General features: G+C 38.8%; 1 protein-coding gene and 1 long non-coding RNA gene across 4 annotated transcripts in view; one reads left to right on the forward strand and one right to left on the reverse strand.

The window, feature by feature from the left end:
• Window positions 1-18,667, forward strand: part of brat (tripartite motif-containing protein brain tumor) — a 38,447-nt gene that overhangs the window by 3,470 nt on the left and 16,310 nt on the right. Inside the window, exon 1 of one of the 2 annotated variants that reach the window (XM_089464627.1) lies at window positions 12,758-12,910. The exons of the other annotated variant lie outside the window; for it this stretch is intronic. The gene's annotated coding sequence lies outside the window, so the exon portion shown is untranslated. Of the gene's footprint in view, window positions 1-12,757; window positions 12,911-18,667 lie in introns of those variants that run through there. 2 annotated transcript variants of the gene reach the window in all.
• Window positions 1,923-8,462, reverse strand: LOC149269983 (uncharacterized). 2 transcript variants are annotated; one of them, XR_016269236.1, is made up of 2 exons: window positions 2,654-8,462; window positions 1,923-2,457 (listed from the first exon to the last, which is right to left on the reverse strand). It is a non-coding gene; the product is annotated as an uncharacterized LOC149269983 (long non-coding RNA). The 2 variants fall into 2 exon arrangements; XR_016269235.1 differs by having other exon boundaries at window positions 2,626-8,462.

An 18,667-nucleotide genomic window follows, 5' to 3' on the forward strand; every position in this document is an offset into this window, starting at 1 on the left:
CACACACACATATACAATGGCAACCCTCGTTGATTTGATTTTCATATGGCTAAGTAGGGGGAGTCGGAACAGTTGGAGCAGCTCTCTAAACCATATGAATTTCGCTTGATTGTGCTTTTATGTTTCTATATACATACATACATGCATGTGTATATGTCTCCATATACGGTCATATAATAAAATATGCATGCACCTTCGATTACACCTTTATGATGTCATAAAGGCAAGGCGGCTTTAATTGCACAGTGGTACAAAATATATACATACATGTACATATGGATGTGTATATAGAATGCCTATATAATACTTTTTATGGGCACTTGGCTAAATGGCTGGGCGATGGGCGTGGTTAGATATTGTAATGCCAAGACTAGCCGGACGGACAGATAGACATACGGGCATTTCCTGTTTTTGGTCTTGACAGCAAATGGCATTTAGCTTCACACCGAACGATTTGCCATGTAATTTCCTCAACTCTGCAACAACAACGAATAACGAATAACGAACAACAACAACAACAACAGGAACAGCTCTACTCAGACAAAGGCCGCAATCAGAACATCATCATTAAAGGTCATTTTCGTAGGGAAGTTTTAGGGGTAGTTTACAGTTTCAAATTCCTTGGGAAACAGCAGGGGTTTCAAGTTATGCGAAATTTCACGCTTTACTCTCTCACTCTCTGTGTCTCTCTCGCTTGACGTGTTGTCCAATATGTAAATGCGATATAGCCGAGAAAGTGGCATTACAGGGCGGTTGTCTCCTGTAAATCTAGATCTTTATGCTTCACAATGTGTATATGAGAAACTTTGATGGGCCCGAAGGGTTCGTGGGAAATTGTAATGTATTTTTGTTTGCCTATCCCAGAGGGGAGGAGAGGCAGTGGTGTAAGGAGCAGCAAGGGTTCGAACAGGTTGCCAAACCCCCCGGATACTTGAGACAAAGTCTAGTGCGGCGGATATATTCTATTCAACTTGATGTTTGCATTGAAATTACAAATTTAAGGTTAAACACGAGGTAGAAAAGGCAAATTAAAGCTATTATTGAAGAAATTCAGCTGCTGCCTGGGACACTTTAATATTTATCTGCCTAAGGTTAATTTGTATCTGAAATTGGTGAAATAATAATCAATAAGATGATGAGTCAAATTTGAAAGCTTAAAGACTCATTAGAAATAGACTAAGGATATGCATACCATATCGACGCAATTACAATATATACTACAGAATCTTTAATTTGTATATCCTTTATTTCGGATTACAAATTCAAGATCAATTTCCATCAGCCTAGTCTAATCGTCTCTCCAAAACTGTACTTGAAGCGTCTATGCTAATACTGTTGAGACATCCATTTTAGGGCGGCTTACATTGTGTCGTGAAACGTGTAACGCATAAAAATACTATTTCCGAACACGTTATACACATAAAGTCGTAAAGCACCATGATCCGAGTATAATATATAAGTTCGTCTGCTTGTATCTATGCAAACGAATCGCTCAGTTCTAAAGCAATCGTTGACTTATCATAAAAATCTTAATTTAATTTTCATTAGCTATACATATTCATAAGTTTAAGTGTTCACTATCTTACTAATATATAACTATTATATAACTCTCTATAAATACAAGATTAGGCTATGATTGCAAAGTCTTATTCAAAGAAAATCAATCATTTAAAGACATAGTTTCTTTTGTTATATAATAATCGTTTTAAATCTATATTAACTTAAATCTAAAACAATTTTCGGATACATTGCTTTTTCCTTAGTCTTGTTAGTGATCTGTAGATATAGCTTGTTAAGTTGGATCTATTAATTCATAAAGCTGCAAAATAATTTATTAGATTTTCTAGGAAAATCATTTAAAGCAAATCGATTAATGAATCGATTTTCACAGTATCACAGTATCAGTATTAACGCCGAAATACTTGTGCTTAAAGTTCTTTAATAAAACGAATACAAAATATTATATTATTACCTCATAAAATCAATATAAAATCTTTTAAATACCTAAGAAGAGCATTCAATCGTCGTTAAACATACGTTTGGTTCCCTTTCTTTTCTTGGAACAGTCTGAGCATGTGATTCAAGGCTCCACATCTTCCGACACAGCTACAAATGCATGCAACATGTGTGTACGTATGTGTGTACGATTTATATATGTACATACATACGTATCACTCCCTCTCTGTCTTGCTGTGGTGTTCTTATTCTTAGCTTGGCGCTCTTGTTTGTCTGGTTTAAGCGCACAAAAAGTTCACACGCTGCTGTTGTCATGTGATTGTTGCAGTTGTTCTTCTTCTTGTTGTTGCTGTTGTTGGGGTTCTGGTTGTTGCGGTCTTGGCCAGACTAGACAGCTGTTGAGACAAATCAAACAATAACATTATGCAGCTCGATTGCTGCATCAGATCCTAAGAATTACAAATTTTTAAGTCTGTTTGCCATATTGAAACAAGTCGCACGCTACAGAAAATATATAAAAATGAATATATAAACATATAAACATATATGTATGCATAAGTATATACTATCAGAGTTTTGTTTTCTAGTTTGCTAGAAATTCGTTTCGCTGATAAAAACAAAGCACAGAACCCAACTCAAATAATATAATATAATATACATCATACATACATATGTAGTTTGTACATATACACTTAACTGTGTATGTGTGTGTGTGCATAATTTTCTTTCTGTCGAGCTTTTTGGATTGTGTGACGGCGGCTGCTGCTGCTGTTGTTGTTGCTGCTTCCGCTTGTTGTTGCTTAGAAATAGAAATGATTTCACAATTCGCTTTGCCATCAAAAACTGATCACCGCAACGTGTGTAGCAACCCTCGCGCCTCCGGCCCCCTCGCCTGCTGTCCGCTCAGGCTCCATTCTCGGCCCGAAAAAAAGCAATAGAAAGAAACACGTTTTTTTTTTTGTCCAGCCTGAGTTGCTGATTTCATATTAGATATATTCATTCTTGTTGCTGTGCTTATTATTTATTCTTTTGCAGCCACAAGCAAAGCACAAAAAGAACAACAAATTGTGGTCTGATGATTCAGCGGCCCAAAGTGAATGTACCCAGCAAAGAAAAAAAAATGTGGCAACGCATTTTCGGCTAGCTAAGCTGTAAAATGTCACGCTGTTAAATAATATTAAGCTGATTTTATTGCTGTATGCAAAGCACTAAACAGAAATTTGGAATTGTAGCAAAAGAGCAAGAGGGACGGATAGAGAGGGCAGCCAAGCAAAGCTGAGCGCACTTGAAGAGCATGGCAATAAAAGGAAGCGGCTGCCTCTCCGCAAAAGCGTCTATTCGTCTGTCTTTTGCTCTACCTTCTTGTTTGTGTGCGAGTGTCGGTGTGTCTATGTGTGCGTGCGCTTGGGATTGTGATTGATGAACAGAAAAATACATAAAGTAAAATGTAAAAGGCTACGCTGATTGACTCTGAAATGCCCTGTAAAATAAAAATGGACATGAATTTTTATTTTATAAAAATGTACATGAATTTGTATTTTACAGGGCATTTTAGAGTCAATCAGCGTACAGGCAGACTCAAAATTAAAATTAGATAAGAATTATTAAAAATAGCTATTTTACCAATATATGTGTAGTTATATTACTGCATTACTCTTCACTCAGTCACTATGAATTATTTTAAATGCATGTTTACAGCAGTGTATACGCCATTTCAGGCATTGCGTACAGGGTAAAAACAGTGCGCAATTAGTTTGAGAATGAGAGAGCTTTAACTCTATGCGCTCTGCCGCGCTGCTGCTGCTGCTGCTGCTGGTGCTGGTTGCTGCTGCGCCGACTGTTGCTTCTTCTTTAATGAAGGTCAATGTTCGTGCGTTGGACGCTGATGCCGACGCCAACGCTGACGTTCTTTTCCGCTGCTTCGCTCCGTTTAGCTTGGGCCTCTGGGTGCTTGAGAATGTTGTTGTTCTTGCTGTTGTTGTAATTGCCATTGCTATTGTTATTGCTGTTGTTGCTTTCGGCTTGTGATAGTGAACTGTTGACGGATCGGCGCACAAGTCGCGAGTTCATCGTCGCGTCGAGCAACCCAAAGAGTCAAAGCCCAGAGCCGAACCCAAAGCAGAGCTTTGCTAATGGTTTTTCATGCTTATTGTGCTGCAGGCGTGTCTGACGCCGCGGTCAGCCTCGTGTTTGTCTGTCTGTCTGTATGTAGTTGTAATTATGTATAACATAATTTAATTGTTTCAATTTTGTCTGCTTGAGAAGGCACCGAAACACTCGAAAGATGTTGCTTTAGCTGAGGGTTTACCGATTTTCTAGGGTAATCAGTGTGCATAGAACACTCCAGAGCCCAAACCCTTTGACCTTTTCGGGCACACGCATTCTCCAGAGCCACACACGCAACGGGTGGTAATAAAAACCATTTAACCAAACAAAATTAATCATATGAAAATAAAAATTAGACGCGTGGTTAAAAATTAAAAAACAAAATAACACACACATCTTTTAAGCAAGTTATTTAATTAAAGATAATTAAATTAAATTATGTATATTTTCAGGGCTTGACAAAGAATAAATCTATGCGTGTATTTTTTTCCAATTTCGATAGTTTCTATTAAATTAATTATCCGGAAGTCTATCAATATGCTTTTGTTTTATAGATAATATAAATAATACTTAAGAGAGTAAAAAGTGACTGGACTTTTTGAACTGAGTGACTGAATTTTTAGATTATTATCTTTAATGGAAACCTCCGAAGGTGTGAAGCCTTCGAAAAATAAATTCATTAAGCAACACAGAATTGTAAATTGAAGTTATTCAATAATTGACTTCAAATTGGATATACTTTAATGTGTGTTTGTGTGTGTCTGCATAATAAGTATGTGAGTCTGCTTATTATTATCTATAGATAGATAGACTTAGAAATTAAAGACATTAATTACTGAATGGCTGATATATCCTAGTTAACTCTAGAATATTAAGATACAACTAGTACTGTTGTCAGATCCCATCAAAATAATGCTTATACCTAGACCAATACGTTCTGAATGTCCCACTGAAATTCCTTAGTCTGAAGGCAAATGTCACCAACGATGTTTCGAACCATTAGCACTTTTAAATTTCTGTTCCCTTTCCAGCTAGACGTTTTCGCAATTCTAATTTTTTCAGTGCACTATAAACTGAATACTTTTGAATCAGCAATGTTTAGTTCTGTATTTCATTGTACTTCATTGGTATTTTTGGGTATGTTATTTGCTCTAGTTGCATCACTAACATTTTGATAGTCGAGGCTTTCGCTTTATTTGTTATTTAGATAGATGAAATGAATTGAGTTGATTTCAAAGAGGTATTGTTGAAGTCGTTTACTACTGCACAGAAATAGAATATTTGCATTGCTTATCCAATTTCTAGCACGAAAATTGGAATATATATAAACTACTTACTATTCGAGAAATACTTTATCGTTTAAGAGTTACAGTATACGCCATGTCCATTGCATTTATAATTCTAATGTTAATAACTTTCAGTATGTGCTCCTAATATTTATCTTGAACTAATCAAGTTGAATTGTAAATATATAATTATATTGCCAGGCTACTTTAACTTGTTTTTGATGGGTCAAATTAATTAATGTAGTAATGTAATATAGAAAGCAAAAGTTTTTAATCTGTATAAACTTGGTAAACTCTAAAGTCAAAAATCTCAGTTTCCAAAGATTTTGTTCAGTATTTATTGGAAGAATATATCTTTTGGCAAACCTTTATAGTAATATAAATAGGCTTTTAAATAAACATCGAATGCTTAAGATTCCCAATATTCCTTTTGAAGGATGTAAGAACTAATATTTAGCGATTCCTAATCTCTCCTTATCCTCATATTTCTCAATAAAACATCTACATTTTTTGTTATCTAAAGATAACAATCTCCCCTTGCGGATTAAAATGTTGTCAATGCATGGGCGAAATATGAAACACATTTCATAAAAAAACGAATCAGGGCTGCTGCTGAGCTCCCATGGGAGAAAGACTGAGTGGGGAAACGGAGTTCAAAGAACGGACGGGAATTGATGCATATGCAAAATACTTCATACAAAGCAAAGTTTTTCAGAAGCGGCGAACATTCCGAGAAAAATCAAAACCAGTGATGCAGAGTTTTGGAGGTGTGGACAACAACTCCATTGAAATTGAGTATTGTCCAAGCTACTCCAACCTGCCATTTCCAGTGAAAATATACTGTCGAAACAAATAAGAATACCTTACGTATGTCTACATATATTATGTATGTATGAACGTACAGATCTACGAATTGGTAGTATGAATAACGTAAAAGTTGAACTCGCGGTTCGTTGGGTTCTTTTTTGATACCAACAATTATGAACGTTGACCTTTTTGCCAAAATTTCCATTGTGAAACGGATGCAAAGGTGAAAGAAGAAACGAACAGAATAGAACAGAACAGAACAGAATCTAATGACAATTGTGAAACAGTGTGTGTGGGAAGAGTTTCGAAGAGGGGGAGGAGCGGGCGAATAGCAAGAGCAGACTATGCCAAATATAAGAAGAAGAAGATGAAGAACAGCAACAACAACAAATTTTCAGAAGCAAATAAATAACCAAAAGGCTAAATACACACATTTTGGCCAACAGCTAAGCTCAAGCAGCAGAAAAGGGGAAAGAGAGGGATTGCAATACATGCAAATATACATATATATGTATGCATGTTTGTATATGTTTTTTTGTTTTTTTTTTTTTTTTTACTATGTATAACCTGGCGCTGACTTTGTCTTTTTGAAAGTTGAAATGCTGCCTAGGCAGAGAGACTCAGGGCATCGGCAGCAACAGCAGCCGCAGTCGCAGCAGAGCTAGAGCCAATAAACGGGTTTGAAACAAAAGAACAGACGCTCCACAGCGCCTTCTCCCGTATTGCCCTCTCCCCACGACTCTCTCTCTATCTGTGTGTGTGTGTGTCGCTCTCAATCTGCACTACAACGGCGCCCGCCCTCGCGGCTGCGACCGCGCGAAGATCATGAGAACAACAGCAGCAAAACAGTGCGCGATGGTGTTTTGGCATAGGAACGAAATGGTAAGTGGAACTGGAACTTGGAAACTCATGCTAGAGGGGGTAATCATTGTGGCATTGAACTGAGCAAGATCTGTGCAGAAGTCTCAATGCGAAGGATGGGAAATGGAATATGTATACAAACAAAAATATACTATGTATAATAATGATTATGTATTAGAAATATAATTACTTTGGCTTAAATGTGTTGCCTTGTGTCTGTCCGTAGCAAATTAGATTTAATTAGTTGCGAAAAGATTTTTGTATAATTTCAACTTTTGATAAAGGCAAATAAATCAAAAGAAATATGTCAAAAAAAAAATTACTTTTAATATTTTCATTAAAAGCTGTTTCGTGTACGCAGCGGAGGCTTCTTCTTTAAGTATTTGTCTTTGCTCAGCTGTGAAATTAACCTTAAGTGACAGTTAGAGCCGCCCATAATTAACGGCATTCATCAATTACATGCATTGCACTCACACCATTCACTATCCACCACCAAACAGCACACAAAGCTTTAAATGCCACCCCACGCATGCAGCGCCCCTTGGGGATGTATAAGCTCTTGTATACCTTACCCAGAAGGCATATCAGTTTAGGTAGGTAAGATGTAACTTAAGGTTAAGAAGAACTCGAAACCTATATTCGCTTCTAAAAACCCATAATACTAATATTTTATTTGTATAGTCCATAGCTTGCTACATTTCGGGTAGGGTATTAAATACACCTCAGTTTGCCGGTCATTCTTTCTTTCCATTTCATTTTTGTCCCAAAACGGGCGTGTAATTAACATAAAGTTTTGTTGGCAGAGGGGGGCTTTGTTTTTATATTTGCGACTTGTTAAAATTAATGCGTGTACTTAAGAGCTTTCCAGCCCCCAATACACACGCATGCACTCACACCCACACGGACACGCACACGAACAGAACTCCTGCCAGCAGCAGCTATAAATCTTCAGACAGTCCTCTGTCCTTCACACTAGAAATTCAATATCTGCCAAATCACTCGACGGTGAGGTTAGCATATAGAAGAAGCAGAAGAAGAAGAGATAGTAGATGGAGAGGGGCAGGCGGCATCCATCATATTGCACGTACAAAATTACATTTGTATGCCATGCGGGTGCCCGTGTCTGCGAACAAGTAGATAGAAAAGAGCGCAAGAGACAGAGCGAGAGAGACAGAGAGTGAGAACGGGAGTGAGCGTGCGAACGCGACTTCCGATTTAAGCTGAGCGTATTTCACCACAGGACGTTAATCACCCCACTAGACGTTGGCGATGGCAAAGCGGCAAATGTAGTAGAAATGTACCGAGCTTAAATTAACAATTCGATGAAATTAAGAAAAAGAAATTTTATATTTATGTGATGACAAATGATTAATGATAAATTTGTCATTAAAGTCATTAAAATTTTACATAAATAGTGTTATGGTACACACATACATGTGTGGTAAAAAAGTTCTATATTATTCTATTCAATTCAAAGTATTTTAAATTTAATTAATTTTCCATTGAAATTGTCATATTTAAAAACAACAATTTTATACACTTGAAATTTGTAATGCACTTTTATTAAATACTTAAATATTTATTTAAAACTATTTAAAAACTTTTCAACAAGTGATTAAAAACTTATTCAAATTGATGTATAAACTCTTATACATATTTATTGGCATTAAAAGCTTGTATATAAATGGTAAATAAAATGGCACAAAAATAAGTTTGTAATTTCAGGTAAACAAAAAATAGTAGTTTTCTAGTTTCTTTAAACTAATAAACTATTTTAAATGATTTATAATTAAATTGACACTCAAAACTTATACATATGTATATGTATGTATTTACATATGAAACATTGGTACACTTTACCTGTAATTTGTGGTACCCAAAACCCATATTATTCTAGAGGTGTCAACCGGGCTGGCGGGCTGACGGGCTGACGGTGTGTTCCTGCTCACAAAAAGCTCGTGTTTGTAATTTATTGTTTATGTTGTTGCTTGTGTTTTGTTTTTGTATGATTGTGCGAGAGCAACAAGTTTATAAATTTAACTGCTTTTGGGCTTTTGATTGTTGTTATTGTTCTTGTTGCCGTTTGGCTATTCATGGGCGACCCTCTCTAAGCGCTCCACACGCACTAAAAGCAACAACGACAACGGCGACGTCGACGCAGGTCGACGGTTAGTTGGTTTATTGACATCGCAGCCGGCGTCTGCGTCAGCGTCTGCGTCGATGTTGCCACTTTTTTCAAGTTCGTGAATTTTTAGCCGTTCGTTGACTTTTGTTTTGTTAACGTATTTATTTGTATTATGTATGTTTCGCTGTGCGCTTGTCCCCAACTAATGTCATTTTACCACTGGTTTCTGTTCTGCTTTGTGCTCTATTATTATTATTATTACTGTTGTTGTTGTTGTTGTTACTGCTGCTGCTGCTTATTTGGTCAGTTGTTTCTTGCTTTCGGAGACCTTAAACAATTTTCGCAACAATTTCTGGGAACGCCAGAAACGCTCGAGCTCAAGCTGGGCCTCAGACTTTAGACTTCAGACATTTCGAGAGACCCGCAGAAATTTAGATCGAGTGGCTGATTGAAATTTCCTGCAGCTTTTGAACTCAAATTTAGCACGAATTTTGGGGTCAGCGCAAGGCCAAAGACAAGAAGAACAAGAAGAAAATGAGCAAGGGACTGCAACGCTTTTGAAAGAAATGTTATAATTAGGCGAAATGTAAGAAGATATCGTGGGCGTTGAAAATTGAGAAGATCTCTCGAATTCGGTCAATGTTGTGGCATGTGCACGGTATAAAATATCGAATCGAATTCTAGAAACTATAAGACAATAAACCACCAACATATCAAATTTATACATAATCTTTTTCTTCTTTTTTATGTGTCTCATTACAGGTAAAAACATTTTGTATCTCAGAGAGTGAAAACAAGGCCTGATCTACTGAGAGCAACAAAGAGAGAGTAAGTCCGCATGCACCAGGAGGGCTGCTATTTGTCTGTCCCGTCGCATTTAACAGCTGTAGCTAAATACATGGAACACTCACAATTATTAGTGAATTGCGCAATCAAGCGGAAAGCGAACATAAATAAGCATTACACTCGTTTGTAAACTGTAAAAAGAATTTAAGCCATCGATCACAAGTCGCTCCCTTGAGCTTTTTATTCCCTCATACTTCCGGCTATTAAGTGGCCTTTGCAAGAGAGCGAACGCAGTCGCTCTCTTCGTATGCCCTCGCCAGGCAAGCCCAAGCCGTGCACTCACAGCCACTTCACACACACACCTGAGAGCAAAAGGAAGAAGGAGTGTAGAAGAGAGCAAGAGAGCGGCAGAGTTGACGCTCGACAGCTGCATTCATTTTTCGGGTACAAGCTGCCTAATTTCCGGTTTCAAGTGTCACTGTATTTTTTTTTCTCCAAAAATTATTGAAAAAGCCATAACAAACGCACATAAATGTACGTATGTGTGTATGTATGTGATAATGTATAACTGAGTGTAAATGACTATATGTGTGTGTGCATGGCCTGCATTTTTGTTGTTTTTATAGTTTTTGGGTTGGGTTACCCTCGCTCGCCTCGCAGCAAACATCTGGTTGCTAGCGTCGAGCATGACAGCTGCTAAAAGGGCCCCTTCTGCATGCATCGTGCTCTCTCTCTCTCTCTCCCGAGCCGGTATTTAATTGGCTGGCTGTGTGTTTAATGAGCGCGCGCGTTCGATTGAATTGTCTGTCAATACGGCAATAAAACTGTTTTGAGGTTAGGGCTGACTAATGCTAAGAATGCAACGTCAGTCCAGCTTAGCAGCCTATTGTTGTTGGTTTTTGTATTTTTATTGTAGGTTTTATATTTTGTAATTATGTATTTGCCAATATATGTAAATACTTGACGCTCTTTTTTGCGCCTTCGTTGATGCTACGGCTGCTGCTGCCGACGCCGTCGTCGTTGCCTCGTTGCCTCGTTGCTGAGCCTCGCCTCGCCCCTTTTTGTTGTTGTTGCTGGCTTCTTTGGCACGTTCGATGTATCGTTCGTCATTGAGGGTTCATGAACCGCTTGCAAGGACAGTCGTCGTCGCAGGCAGATCGATCACAGAGGCTTAAGCTCAAAGCAACTGAAATAAGACGTTCAGATGCCGTGTGCCATTTTCCACTTGTTTCCTGTGCTACAAACACACACAGACACATAGACACACACACAAACATATATACGTATAACACTTGAACCCATAATTCTCAGAAACCAAACAGTGAGACAGACAGAGGGCAGAACAAATAAAGCAGACGCGCGCAGCAAGCAGCCTTTGTCCATTGCCCCTCCACGCCCCTGGTTGGAAACGACAGCGGCGTTGCCACCTCCTGCGTGAGTCACACAACGAGCACCAGACACACACTCACACACGCACGAATTGAAACACAGTTGCACATTTATATGTGTGCATGTATGTATGTACGCACGCAGCGCAGACTCAATCAAAGTTGGCAACGTTGGCCAAAGCGCACAAGAAATCACTGACCTTGACTTTTAACAAAGTTTAAGGCCCTTATAGTTGCCAGCGAACGAACACATAGACACTCACACAATCACAGCATAATTATATACGTGCCGAGTGTGTTTCACTGTGTGTGTGTGTGCGTGTATTGAAGCCAAGCGCGCGCTTGTTTCTAGACTGGTTTATTGTGCGCGCTGCGGCTGCTGTTGCGCTGCGCGCTATTCTTAAGTTTGCTTAACGCACATGACGCAAGCGTCGACGTCCGCTGCTGCTGCGCAGACTTTTACATTTTTCCTATTGCATCAGCGCGTAGAAACTAGCATGTACATATGTATATGTGTATACCTGATTGATTTCTTTATAATTATTATTATTATTATAGCTGTTGTTGTAGTTGTAGATTTAACCATAAAAAGTTGTATGTATTATCTAGATGGCATCAACAAATATCATATTTAAATGAAGCAGCAAATCAGCCGCAAATTATCCTCTACCTCTTCGCTTTTGCCATTCTTATCCAGAGTGTAGCAATGGTATGGTAGTCAATCAGTCGATATGACAATATTGAGCAATAAGAACAATAAACGAGAGAAATAAGAATAACAATTAGTGTGCACAATTTATGCCTACACGCATGTGTGTTTGCTCAAATATGTTTGTTATTGTTAAATGAATAAAGCAATTCTTCCGAATTTGTTTTATTTTTACTGCCGTTGCAAGTTGCAACTCGTTTACTCTTGTTTCCTCTCTCTTACTCTTTATATATGTATGTACATGCAGACATATTCACATAAACTTCCTGCCGCAATGGAGTGCACTGCTCTCTCCTTGCAATTTATGTTTGTTCTGCCTGTTTCTTACTCTCGTGCTTCTGTCACTGTACTCGTTGTGTGCGTGTATGAGTGTGCGTGGGCATGTGTGTGTGTAGGAGGTTGTCAGAGGTCAGTCTCATCGCTGGCATCGCAGTCGCTTCTGGCCTATGTACAATACATTCCACATGTACATACGTTCCATATGCCATTTCGTTGCGCATCGAGCATTTTGTGCTGTGTTGTGGGACCCCGAAACTAGATTTTGCTACCATGCTGCTTTCTGCTTGCTGCTCGCCAGAGCTGCGTTCTTTGTCTCTGTTTTGTGCGCGCCGAACTGGTTGTGTGAGTTTTTTGGCTTGGTGCTGTTGCGTTTCGTTCCGTTTCGTTTCGTTTTATTTCATTTCGTGCCGACTGTTTCGTGCCTTCGAATCTTGTAAAATTCTTCTATGTGTTTGCCCATTCTCATTCAGTTCTTTGCGCTTGCCGCATAAACAACGTGTGCACGCAAGCAACGTCGTCGTCCTCGTTGTGTCCGTTGTCGTCTCGTCCATCATCAACCGTCGCGCTGTGTTGTACGTTTTTACCAACGGTTGTTGCACATTTCAATGTATGTATATGCATATATGTATGTGTGTGAGTTTGCAAAGCAAAACAGCAATAAAAAAGTATTAATAATAGTGTAATAAATAAATAAAAGTGCAGCGCCGCACGCTTGTCTTTTCTGTACGTATGAAAACAGTTTTCCTGTTCCTCTCTACACACGCCATACGACGCCAACACAAGCAGCAGCAGCAATAGCAATAGCAACCGCAGCAACAGCGGCAGAGCAGCGTCGGCGTCGTAGAGTTCATCAACTTGTTTAGAATCGGCGCGCTGAGTACGTGGTACGTGAGTGCGTGGCTGTCTCGTTTGTTGGTGTGTGCATGTACATAGATATACGTGCGTGTGTGTGTGTATATAGCTATATATATATTTATATGCATGCATATGTATATGTTGCTGTGCTGCCTTTTTCCTGCTCTCCTTTTACGTCTCATTTGTCTACGAGTGTATACCGCTTCACTTACTCGCGCTATGTATGTATTTGTTTGTTGTTGGAATACGGATACGGCGCAATGCAGTCAACAACAACAACAGCAACGGCAACAACAATATTTAGATGTTGGTTCGCTTCGTGTGTTTGTTCTTTTTCCGCGCGTTTTGTGTTGTTTGTATTAGCGTTTACACATATTTTGTTATTATTATCTCATTTCTTATTGTTGTCTTGTATCTTTTATGCCGCTGTTTGACGGCCTGCCTACAGTCGCATCTGTAAGTTAAGGCCCAGTGTATAAATTAGTCAGTGCCTAAAGGCTAGTATGTGGTAGCCAAAGATAAACAAGTTTTGACATGTGACGAGGTTTAAAAACCTACTTATATACATACATATATATTTATAGAATGATGATAGAGTGATTTCAAGAGCTAAGCATAAATACAATATTCAAGAATGATTAAATTTTGATATATTCACAAATTAACTAGTAATAAAATATGTCATCAATATACTTCGGATTTAATGTGCTGTTGATTAAAAGTTTTCGGAACTAGTAAATTTCGCCCTTGTGGATTACGTTTTACGTTGATTTCTCCCAGGGCCTCTTATCGGAGTTTACGGATTAATTTGTTCCAAGTCATGCGATTAATTAAATAAGTAAACAGAAGCTTGAGTTTAAGTTTTTCAATTTCCACCTTGCACCACTCACAAATAATCAGATGGACAGATGGCGAAAGGTGCGACAACCTTTACGAGGGGCGCGACCTTGCGCTGCGCCTGCTTGTTTGGCCGCAACTGTATAAACAATGATCAAGATTTTTAACTGTTCTTGGGCATTGCCACCACTGTCGATGCGGAAGAAAAACATGAGTCGACTCGTCGCTCTCTCTCTCTCTCTCTCTCTTACACTCTCTTTTATTATTTTTTTCTTTTTCCTTTTGTATATATTTTAAAATCAAATTATTACGGCAGTGTTCTTTAATTTCACTCACACACCCGCCTGGACTGACGGACAGACCGGCAGAGTGACGAACTGACTGATTGACGACGTGTGAGCCACGCTGGTTTCCAAGTCATTAAAAGATTGCGTTTATATGTATATATATACACATGCGAATGTATGTGTGTGCGCGCTCTTTATTTACGTTGAGCAAAAATCGAAACTCGTGTTTAAAATGTGTTTATGTAGATATTGTATTCCATGTGGGCTGCTTCACGCTTCATATCGCATTTTGTCTGATCGAATAAGGTGTCGCCCTATGGCCGTTACAATAGCATCTAGCATCGTACACTCGCATTCCGTGCGATATTCTACAGTGATCTAAGAAACGCAATTCAAATATGTATGTAAATAATATCTAATACAAGTTTGTATATACATTTATGTATTCTATCGTCACATGCTTAAGATATTTATATGTATTGATGATGATTATGTATACATAAAAAAAATATATATATATATATATATTTTTTTTTTAACATTGTATAGCTTTGCAACACTTTCCGTTCCAATTTCAATCTTTGTGTACCAATTTCTTATATTTTCATTATCAAAAAAGTTGCGCTTGTTGTTAGTTGCCCCGTTGGGGGGTACGAGTTCCACGTAATAGATAAAGAATGCGATACAACCACTAAATATACATACATATGTATATATGTATATAGATATATACACACTGTACTATATGCCAGTGTACACACAGCGAAAAGTGGTACAACTCTAATTGGAAATGTTAAAGTAGATAGTAAATATTTATCAAAAGCTTACACGTAAACGTACCAACAGACACGTACCATTTGATTGGATGCATTGGCTGCAGCGATGCTATAAAGAGCTGCAACTGAACTGTGCTACAGATATGAAACAAGATCTTTTCGGTTACATCAATTTGTGAATCTGCAAGCACTGAAATGTACGCCACTGTACTTGTGTGTGTGTGTGTGTGTGTGTGTGTATAAAGCGCATTGCAATTGAGCGGGCATAATGTGCAAGCACGCCACTGTAAACAGTAGGACAACAAGTACATTTAACTCCATTACCATTAACAGGAGAGTCACAGCCGACGGCCGAGCTCACGAGCCACAGACACTACAGAGCGCAGTAAGAAAGCAAATGTAATGCAAAACGAGTGAAAAAGAATTTAAACATGTAAACGATTGCAAGCAGTGAGATACCATGCAAATAGTGTATGTATATGTAAAGTGGCAAATAATAACAATTAATGTACATCAAAAAGTCAATAATTTATTGTCTAAAATTTCATCTAATTTGATCAGACCAGGTGTATCCCACCCACAACACGTGAGCTACACAAGCTGCTCAATTTAAAGTACAGGGTATTTGAAATGCAGTGCTCGCACGACGTTGACCTGACGAACCAGCAGACTGCAAGGAGAAACGCAAAACAGAGCAGCTACTGATGCAGCCACAAGAAGAAAAAGACAGCTATACTGAGTGAGAGTGTGAGTGAGAGAAGGTGGGAGGATAGTGAGGAGATAATAAGAATTGGTGATGGTAGAGGCAGCAGTTCGTGGAGAGTCTGCGACTGCGACTGTGTTGTGGCTGCGTTGTCTGCTAAATTGGATGCTGCCATTAATGTTGTTGTTGCTGTTATTTCGTTCTTGTTGTCTGCCATTCTGCCATTCTTAGTCGCTTGTGTCGCTGTCGTCTCCTACAACAATAAAACAACTCCCTTGTGTGTGTGGGGGGGTCGTTTGCCATTGTCTTCTTGTTCAATAAAATACGCCGTCGTCGAATGAATTTCATTCAGCAGCTGCTTCTGCCGTCGCTACCATCGCTGCCACTACTTTGGGGGTCGCATGCTGCTGACGCATAGCTCGCGACATCTGAGTTGTTGGGAAAAGGGGGCAGCCAAGGAGCAGCCAAGACGCTGACAATGTCTTTGAATTCAGCGAATTGGATTTGCTTCGACTGAAAAAAAGCAATAAAAATTTGCATCAGACGCGGGTCGTGCACGGCGCTCGCCATCGCCATCTCTATCCAGGCACGCTGCTAGCAACGGCGGCACCTTTTGTCGATGGCCACGTCCATGACTCTAGGAACATTCACAAATACACATGCATATATACATTCACACATATACATCCAGTATACAGTAAGTTCGCTTGTTTAGGTGTATGTGTATCTGCAGCTGCAGCCCGTTTAGAAACGATGGCGCAGGTAAACGGTTTCGTCGTCGTGGTCGCAAATTTCGCATGCTTTGTTCTGTTTTACAGTTTGCGTTTTGTGCTGGGCTTCTATTTTTTGCGCGTCTGTGTCATGCTCTTTGGCTTTGTTGTGGTTGTTGCCTCTGGGTACCATTGAACTCTGCTGTCGTTGCTGCTGCTGCCGCCACTGCTGCTGCAACCCCAAATGGACAGAAGGGAACGATACGAATTGAAACGTTTGTTTGTAATGCAGCGCAATTGTTTCGCTCTCTCTATGTGTGTGTGTGTGTGTGTGTGTCAAAACGAAACAAACTCTAAATGCATTTTTACATTTTGGTATTTTGCGCAGAACTTCTTTTGGCCGTTACGATTTATATTGTTGGCAAAATTTATGGTCTCTGTCTCGCATTCCACTGTTGTTTGCAGTTACCCCATCCCATTTGTTCCTGCCTGCCTGCCTGTCTGCCTGCCCTGAACTTGATATTATTTTTTTTGTTCGCTGCTCCGCATCTTGTCTACTTCTGCTTATTCTGCTGCTTCTTCATCATTCGGCTCTTCTTGCTGTACTTTGCTTCCGTCTGTTTCTCTGCGCACACTTTTCAGCCATGAAATTAATAATCTTACAAATTGTTTTGCATTAGTAATGGCTGCGCAGTTTCTGTTCCTATTCTACACGTCAAACACTGCGCAGACCATGCCCCTCATTCCTCCCACACATTCATCTAGTCGTTGAACTTAATGACCCAAACGCACGCCCTCAGCGCAGAGCAATGCAGAGCAATGCAGAGCAGTGCAGTGCAGTGCAGTGTATTGCCAGCCCATCACTCTGACTGCCTGATTATTATTATTTTATATTAGCTCCTATTTTTAAATGCTTTTACAGGCCCTCTGGAATTCGTGTTGTACATGTTTCCCATCAACCGTTCGAAGAGCCAACATATGGCATAGCCATAAAGCTCGACCCTCTCTCGCGTTCTGTCTCTGTCCCATTCTCTGCCTCTGTCTCTGTCTTTCGCTTTCTTTCATGATAATATACGATTTAACTATCTGTGCCGAGTCCATATGAACATGCATACATATATGACACGAAATTATCAACCTGTACAACCCATGCAGACCTGATTTGCTAATCTAATCACTCGGGTCGTATTATCAATTGGTAATTTAGTACAACGGTTTATAAAATATATATTTATTTATACAATAGTCATTTGTTTTTATTTTGGATATGTTGCTGTCATAGGCTAAATAACGTCTAAATAACAACTACCGCTAAAATATTTATTGTTGCCTCTAAAGTGTCACGCAATAAGTTTATTATTAACCAACCTGTTGAAATTGCTCGGCTATGAAAATCTATGTATTGAGTCAGAACTATATTTTTATATGAATGCGCGATCAATGGCATTACCTGTTATTGGAACTGATAAATAAACAAAATATGTATTTAGTTCTAAGTGAAAAGAAACATTCAATGAGAGCAGAACTGTTCTAGTGATCGGCTACTGTACATGGAAATACTCAGATTTTTACTGAAAGTGAATAATTTTGGAAAACAATGTTAAACTTGTGGAATTTTAAATGCAACTTTGCAAAAAATATGTGAATATGTATGTGTGTACATATGTGTATCCTCATATGTATATATGTATGTGAGCATGCTGCCAATTATTCATGAGAACTTTAATTGCAACAGTTGGCAACACTGTCAAAAAGGCTCCTCGCTGCTTAATAACATATATGTATATGTTTGTATATGTAATACATATGTGTATACATGTAAATATTCGCTGCATACATACATATTTATGTATGTATGTGTATGCACAAGTGTAAGAAGCGTCTGGCTATTTTGTCTACGTGTAGAGAAATTTTTGCTATGCACTTACATAAATTCATTCACACATACTTACATACCCAAATATGCACATACATACATACACAAATGTATGTACATATCTGTTCACATACATATGTTTGTATGCTGTATGCAATTCCTCTGGTATCTGCTGTCTGCGCGTCATTGCTAGCATTTTCCATGCACTGTGACAACAAAAAGAACAAACAACATGCAAAAGGGAAGACGAACTTCTCACTCTCTCCCTCTCTCTCTCTCTTCCACTTTTATTTTTGCAGTTAGACTGCATGCAATCGCCT

This window comes from Drosophila arizonae, chromosome 3 (genome assembly GCF_054131065.1).
Source record: "Drosophila arizonae isolate 15081-1271.41 chromosome 3, UAZ_ARI_1.0, whole genome shotgun sequence".
NCBI classification, from domain to species: domain Eukaryota; kingdom Metazoa; phylum Arthropoda; class Insecta; order Diptera; family Drosophilidae; genus Drosophila; species Drosophila arizonae.